Source organism: Oryzias latipes, chromosome 24, assembly GCF_053564925.1.
Source record: "Oryzias latipes strain Hd-rR chromosome 24, Olatipes_Hd-rR_3.1".
In the NCBI taxonomy this organism is placed as follows: Eukaryota; Metazoa; Chordata; class Actinopteri; order Beloniformes; family Adrianichthyidae; genus Oryzias; species Oryzias latipes.
In genome coordinates this window covers 4,031,444-4,039,921 of record NC_136260.1, presented here as the reverse complement: position 1 = coordinate 4,039,921, position 8,478 = coordinate 4,031,444, and the positions used below count along the sequence as shown (strand labels likewise).

The following is an 8,478-nucleotide window of genomic DNA, read 5'->3' as shown; positions in this document are numbered from 1 at the left end:
TGCTGAGTTTAGTGCAATGAGTCAAAAACTTTCACGAAGCCCAGACAGACATTGTGTTCTGGAACATCAAAGGTGCAGCTAGTAGCTAAAAGCTCTGAAACACATTTTTTAGACTTACGGCCAGCAGAGAGAGACTTGGCCGCGCGGCAAAGGAGAGGCGGGAGATGCAAATTTGCCCGTGAATCATTCGCGTTCGGCGTGAACACAGCTTGATTAGTGGTCTTTCTGTACACTGGACTGTGTGTTTCTGGGTGTTAGCCGAAGCTAACAATAACCGAAAAAAAACCTGGGGCTACCACTGGCCAAACCAAATAACATCAAAATGACACATTGTAACATTTAATACCAACATTTTCACTTACTTCACTTACTTGTTCAGCTTCCGATTCATACTCCTGTATTCCTCCTTCTTTTCCCAGTGGTGTGTGTAGCAAAAGCCAATCTACTACTGGTGGACGTTCAACAAACTGACCCCCGACCTGTTGTGGCGGCACTTTCGTGGTGATGTCACTTCCGCGGTGATGTCACTTCCGCTAAGGCTTTCCTTTTATTCGCAGCCGTTTTCCTAGATGCATCACTTTTTTAAGTTTGCATTTCATTTCTTATTTTTGCATCGCTTGTTTTTCTCTTTTGCTGTGATGGCGGTCAATATTTGCAGCGTTTATGTTTTATTTGCATTATCTCGTTTTTATTTGCATTTCATTTTCTTTTTGTTTGCAGTTGCTTTGTTTTTTTGATGGAATGGCGGTTCTCGGCAACCGTACACTTTGCATTATGTAGCCCACAAAAACGACCAATCAAAAATGCTGTGCCAAAAATGCACCGTTTATAAATCTGTAAAGAAGAAAGCTGAGGTGTTGTGTTTGAAACTCAAAATTTGCAATAATCCCCAATGCACTAAAAGCATCTCTTTTTAAAAGCTTACAGAAAGAACTATACCAGAACCACAACACCTTTCTTTATGAGCCCCTTTGTCGTGTCTCAAGGTAAGTTGGGACTAGAAGCGGCTGATCTCAGGAAAACGTTATCATTCCAGTTCACCGAAATATTTTTTTCCTGCTGCCGCTCCTTCATCATTTATTCACCGCTTCAATAACGCAGACTCTGATCATACATGTTTGAGTGACAGCTTTGACATGTTTCTGTCTGTTGCACTCTCCCTGTGGGGGTGGGGGTTTTTCCATGCAGCAGAAGAGGTTTCATTAGGCACATTTCATCCCTGCCATATCACAAACTCCTTGACCTTTGTGACCCTGCAATCTCCCACTCATGGTAAAAGCAAACTCATCCCCCCAAAACCCACCAAGGCTGGGAGGAAAGGAGTTCAAAGCAGCTCGACTGAAGGTCAGACTCTTCTCGCTGTGATTCCTCCTATCTCATCATTATAACCTGTTTACTTTAAAACTTTCCTCTAGGTTTGACCCTAAATCTTCATTTCAAAACCAGAGGACATACAGTGTTGTTTTTGGCACACAGGTTGAAGGAAAACCTACATTTATCACCTTTCTATGTAAAATGAGAATAGGTGGAGAGAAAGTTTTTTTTTGTTGTCCCCCTTTTGCTTGATTTCAGACTGACAGATGATCATCCAGGAACGCAATTAATATTTAACTGGAGTGGCGGCAGAGGCTGACTTTGAGCGGAGTGAGGGCATGTAACAAAAGAAGCCATTTAAAATTGCAAAACGAAACGATTGAAAGCTGTGGACCGCGAGTCATCTGTGAGTAATTGAAAGGGCTGGTATGGATTGTGCTGCAGACCCAACATTAAATTAAAAATGTGCCTTTTTATCTCCTCATTCAATATCTGTTGGTCTTTGTGGAGCAGCCATGTTCACATTCAACACATGGAGGGAGGCTGGATGCCGCCTGGCTGTTCTGTTTCTGCCGGATTCAATCAGGGAACTCATCTCAATCGCAACTAAGCGTAACACACGCGATTCCCTTTTAATTGATTATTCATCCCTTCACGACCTCTGACCTCTGCTCTTCTTTTAACTTCTACAGAGTGAAATCCAGCCCTCGCCTCCAAATTATTCTTGGAAGCTCCCCTGGAGAGTTTGACTCTTTGGCCTTTCCATGCCAAGTCGTATCTTGAAGTAAACATGCCAGTGAGTGAAGGGCGCCACATTCCTGCGTCCAAGCTTCCCCCAAGCCGAGCTGGATTGAATGTACACAAAACATGTCCGCCGTCCTGTCTGAGCCTCAAGTGAAGTTGTCATTTATCAGATCAACTTCTTTTTGTTGTAGTCCTGTTATCTGGTTTCCAGGCTCACACATGGCAGCAGTCTAACGCTTGATTTACACGGCTGGCTCAAGGAATTCCAGGTTCCAGCATAGGAAAGGGAAAAACAAAACTGCCTCCTTCTCAAGCTCCAAATGTTGAGCAAGATCTTTATCCACCTGTTTTAGAATGTACTGCAAGATTTATTGCTTCTGGGTTGTTATTAGTCTGCCTTTTTTAATGGACAGTATGGGACTGGACCATAGAATACTGCGATCCCTGAACGTGATGAATGCTTTAAAGGATTTAAGATGCAGAATGGTACATTTCGTGGGCTTTCCCATAATTCTTTTTCCTGCATTTAACAACTTCAAAAAAGGAAGATGGATAAAGAAACATTTTTAAAGCCTTAAAATTGAGTCGTTTCATGATTTTACTTGTAAAGTTGAAACTTTAGATTTTTGTCAATAACCTATAAACAGGCATAGTTCCTTGATTTCTCAACTTGTTTTTTTTCTTGAAGCTGCTGTACTGACAATATTTATTATGACCGGACATGATAGATCTTTTTTAAATTAATGAACAAGTAGTTAGAAATGGAATCATGTAATATTATTCCTTATTTGCACTGAGCAGCAGGATTAGGGTGTTGGAGGGGACGTTTAAAGTGAAAAATTAATGTATGTTTTGAGGAGCTCAAGGTATTTTCATAGAGATTTTAACAGGAGGAGAGGGATGCTGCTGAAATGAGAAGATTAGACGCTGTCACTCTATATCTGAATTTTGCAGCTAATTTGTAAATGAGGGTCTGGGTCAATATTTGGATTGACTGATATATTCTTCTCTCCTCTGCTTGGCTCTTTGTGAGGCTGTCAGATGACGATGTCTTTGTCAAGGGCGTGAGCTCCCATCTGCATGTGAAGGCTGTGCTAAAGCTTGTCAAAGATATAATTATGGAAAACTTCAAAGCTCCGTTGGCTTCAGGAGGAATAATTGATGAAAACTTTCTCATAAGGGCATTATCATGTCATGTGGGCTGAGAATCTTTGTGTTTTTAGGAGCGATAGTATTTACACTACATGGAAAGTCCATTTTACCAATGTTACCATAAATTATTACCCTTTTGAGTGTGACTATAAAATAGCTTTAGTGTTTTAGATTTCAGTGGCTGTCACAAAAACACAGGAGATATAACTCTGTGATGGATTTCTTCTTGATCTTTGCCGACTTTCTGCACCCATAAACGTTTCTCCAGCCGTTCAGCATCTTTCCCGCTCAGATCTTCCCACTATTTCTCTATTTCTGCAGCTCTAAAAATACACCACAGGCCATCAGTTTCTTAACCTTGTCACCCCCCATTCCCCCACCCCCAAAAGACCTGTCAATGTAACTTGGAGAGGTCTGTGAAACCTTTCCTGAGATAGGTTTGAGCAATGACCTGCCTGTGTGTGAGAGGAGGTAGGGTAAGGTTAGAGGTATCTGACCATCTAACAGACATTTGAAGGAGGCTAATGGGGAGGGAGGGGGCAGTCATAGTGACAAAAGCCAGGCAGGGGGTCTAAAGAAGGGAGGGATGTTCCTATCAAATCGAACATGATGACATGAGTGAAGGGATGGGGTCGCGGGTGGGAGTTAACGCTGCTTATCAGCATCACTGGGAGTCTTGGGTGCTGGGAAAGGAATCCAGTTTAACACATGACGGAACAACCTCAACACCATGAGATTAGCTAAATTAACAATTTGTTTGTTTGTCCTGTTGCAGAGCGAATACACTGCTGGACAGATCTCTGCTTCACCACACCACTACTCCACCCCCCCTCTCTGCTTCCATCCCACAGACATAAGAGCCTTTTCTAAGTAAAATTCAAACCATCCTTTATTAGCTTTTGCTTTCACCCCAATAAACTTCAGCATTTATGTTCTGCAATTAGGAAGCATGGAAGCATGGGTTTTTTTTATGCTTTTGATATGGTGCCTCTGTCAGACTCCTCCCCCTTTCCTCTCCGCTTGGCTCCTGATTCATCCCAGCTGCGACCACTTACCTCATCGCCTCACCTGCCTTCTTAAGGAGCTCCAGGATCATCATTTTTCGCCAGTCCGTTGCCCCTGATGCTGCATAGTTGGTCATCACGGCTCGTTCATGTTACCTTGTTACGTCAAGCCTGCGCCTAACTTCTGTCTCTACTTACCTCCAGGAATCCATAGCCACACGTGGTCGCCAGAATCAGCCTCAGTCTGGAACCTTCTCTGTCTTCTCCAGCTGGTTACACCTCGAGCCTCTGCCATCTCCTCTCATCTCTCGGACCCCCACCGACGACGACGACGACTCCTGCTGAAGGCCTGTGGAATAATCCACCAGTGACGCCACCGAAGTCTGTTCTTCGCATGTTTGGGAATCCAGGATCCTGCTCTCGATCTCTCAACTACCTGCTTATTAAAACATCTTACCTGCCACACTCGTCCACCTCTGTGTTTCTTCCGGGTTCCAGCGCCTGGGTCGAAAAGTGTTCTGTAGCCATGACAGCTTTATTCTTATTGTCATTAAGTACTTTATCTAATATACTAAAAATGTATTTATAAAAGCACTTTTCCTATGAAAGCACAACACAAAGGACTTTACATGAAAACAAAACAACATAAATCATTAAAACAAGCACAAAAATTAAAATAACAAGCCTGAAAATTAAGAGCCCACACCTATCACATAACCCCACCCCCCACCCCTTTCACACCTCCCACCCCCTAACTGATCGTGATAGAATGAGGAACAGGAAATAGGTTGAGCACGAAAACAAAATGCTTGTTATTGGAGACGCTAATCATAATTGGAACCTCCCTCTCTGTGACCAGCTGCATAGCCAGCCAAATGCGGCATCACAATTGGGGGCCGCTCCACCACAGCAGAAGCAGGCCCCCATCTAGAGCTGCAGTGCCTGAACAGCAGCCGACCCAGATGCAGAGGATCCAACTGAGGAAGCACCGGAAATAAAAATGAAAATGAGGATTAAAGAAAACTTACTGATAAAAAAAAGAAACAATACAACATTGTAATAGGGTAAAGTAAAATAACGCATTAAAAAACTAGTTAAAGTTTTTAAAACAAGATAAACTAGATAAATGAATACAAAATAAATAAATAAAAGTAGTAAAATGCTCTCTGTGGCCCTCAGGTCGTCTGGCAGACTGTTCCACAAACAGGGGCCATGGTGATGAAAAGATGCCTCTTCATAGGCTTATGTTTTTTAAGGAAAGTAAAATAAAGCACAGCAGATTGAGAACTCATAAAGAAAGTTACATAGTTATTTTGGACTCCCATGATTCTTTAGTTTTTTTCCTGATTAAACGTTGATACAGTCTTTTTGGAACATCTCTGATCTTTCTCCTGCAGTCCAGAAAAAACCCAAAATGTGAGCCTCTTCCTTTAAACGATGACTCTTCCTCACTCTGTACCATGGAAGTTTGAGGGGTTTTTTAAACTGCATCTGTGCAGGTTGGGACTCACATTTGAGGTGCTGGAAGTCTCTTACATCTAAACCTCATGCATGGTCTGTTGGCTCTGTTTTGTTTCTGCAGACATCCCGTGCGAGCTGCGGAAGTTTCACGCTGCAACTGCCTTCAGCCACATGGAAAGGCTGTTAAAGGCTTTTAAAGTCCATCAGGTGGCAGCGATACGGTCACTGTTGCAGACTGAATTTCCATCCCATTCCGACTTCACCTTGGTAATCAGTGATTCAAATGATCCTGACAAATGGTTTACCTGCTTTAGAAAAAGGAGTTAGGAAAGTGTGTGTCTGACAGAGTTGTCATCTTTGTTTGGGTTCTCCTGCTCTCTGTGGGGGTTCTCATTGAAATGTTGAGTCCAAAGATAAAGCGACTCCCTCTGAGTGGAGACTTTTGGAAGGCAGCAGCTCGCAGATGCTCCACAAAGATCCGCATAAACTCCTCTATCACAGAAGACATAAGTGCCCACTTCAGCCTTCCTGCACTTGGAGAGGAGAATGCAAATGAGTGGGCTGTTCTCAGTAAATAAACAAGAGCTGAAAACCCCTCCTAACTCTGCTTTTCACTCAGGAAACCAACCTCAACTGCCTAATGAGCTGGCTAATTTGTCTCAGGTTCATTTTACAAGATGCAGCCGTGTTTGTGTTCATCTGATAGCTGCTGTTTAGATAAGACCGGGGGGTGTGGAGTGTGGAGGAGAGTGCTGTGGAGGTTGATCCTTCTACCCACCAGCTAGAGGCCAGGAAGAGCTGGACAATCCGCCCTTCTTCTCATCCTCCCTCTCAGCACAGTTGTCCAACTGAGAAGCGTATATCCGCCAGCCTGCTGCCGAAGTGGAAGCCAATCATTAGAAGAACAAGTGATTTCTCTTTCAGCCTGGTTCATGGGTCAATTGCTCCCTCCCTCTCCATTTCATGGCAGAGTTGGTGGGATTGAAGCTCTCCTCTAACCCCAGCTCCCAATTCCCACGCATTCTTCAGGCCTATTGAATCCTCCAGAGCCTCACAGTTTGCTCTTGTGCTTTTGCAGCATTGTGTCTCACTTTATTGATCCTAACGAGGGGGCGATTTGTGTCATCTCAACAGGCGGGGCCCCGTGTTTGTCCAGATTTATGTGCTGTGCCTTCAATGAAAATCCCTTCCCAGTAAAATCTTTAACACCCCTTGCTGGTGTCTTATTGAATAACTGTCAGCTGGCATTTGATGACAGAGTTTAGGGCTTTGCTTATCTCTCTGGCCGCTCAGGTCTCCCTTCATATGGCCTCTGTAAAGGGAAATAGATAACTTACAGTTGAAAAGGTTGTTTCTTTTTTATGGCATGGATGTGGTGAATCTGACAAAGTGTAATGCTGATTTAATGAGGGCCCAGGCTGCCCAGCCCCCACACAGATCAGCTTCTACAGCTTTTTACACTCATTCATCCAACAGAATGGTCCTCCCCCGTCTTGTTTAACACTTTATGACTATCTGCACTGTGATAACACAGAAAAGGAGAAGACGCTGTTATTATGGAGCATTGTTTGGTATATTTCTGGAAGACGTCTGGCTGATGAGGGACATTAGTGTTACTGTTTTCTCCAACACAGCAGTCCGGATTGACACATGGTCTGGAACATTTCTTCAGTCATTTTGATTTGCTTGAATTTTTTTATTTTCTGTGTATTTATTTATTTTTAACTTCAATGTCTTTATTTTACCTTCTTATTGACAGTAATGGCCCTTTTTCTCTTATTTATGTATTGATTTTTTTTTATCAGTAATATATATTTTTAACATTCATATAATTAGTATAAGTGTGCATATAACATAGATGTTTACATTATTATTACATAACTTTTTTTTGCAATGAGAATGGTGAAATGCTTTTAATCTTATTGTACAAGTCAATAAAGGAATTCTATTCTATTCTATTCTATTCTATTCTATTCTATTCTATTCTATTCTATTCTATTATATTCTAGTCTAGTCTAGTCTATTCCATTCTATTCTAGTTTATTTTTTGGGTAGACAATTGAAACTCTTTTCCAGATTTAGAAAGGATGTTCTGACGGAGTGATGCAATCCCAGATCATCATACTTCTGCCACTGACTTCCCAGTAAGAGGAATTAAAGGATTCCTTCATCATTGCTCTTCTGGCTGCATGGAGGAACAGAACTGAACACACATGAGACTATGTTGTATTTGATGTTTTTGTCCAAATTTCCAAGTTAATTTTATTTCATTGGCTTTTTCTTAAGGTATCCCAGCTGAATTTTTAAATATTATATGCTATCATACTATTATATACTATTAATAACATGTCCTCTTTGCATAATTTTAAACAAAAATGTGTTAAGTTTTAACGCATTTTTATAATAAACACATTTCTTTCATTTAACACTTTAACTAAAAAAGTAAAGTTCTGTTTAAAATTGGAATGGAAAAATAAGAACCTTTGGTTTACAAATTGTAAGTCTGTTTTTTATTGTTATTTTTTTATTTATTGATTTTGTCTCAAGCATTAATTGCAGTAGTCACATATAAAATAAGGGTACGAACACAGTATTTTTTTTATTTTTGTAACAGGCCTACACTTTCCTCCTTTTCATCTTTTTTTTATTTTGCAGGACTTCCAAGTGCTTGGATTGTGATTTGCAAAACACTTGAATCAGTCCACCTTTGTTCCTGCTGCTTTTTAACTGGAAATAAAGGGGAAAAAATGAAAGGGATACACATAAGAAAAACAAACATGGCTTTCTACTCCGTCACACAGGC

The 8,478-nt window shown here is 41.4% G+C and overlaps 1 long non-coding RNA gene across 1 annotated transcript; it reads left to right on the top strand.

Annotated features, from left to right (window-relative positions):
• Window positions 1-1,871: 1,871 nt before the first annotated feature.
• LOC144990172 (uncharacterized) lies at window positions 1,872-4,677 on the top strand. Its single transcript, XR_013654158.1, has 2 exons — window positions 1,872-2,110; window positions 4,419-4,677. It is a non-coding gene; the product is annotated as an uncharacterized LOC144990172 (long non-coding RNA).
• The last annotated feature ends 3,801 nt before the right edge of the window (window positions 4,678-8,478 follow it).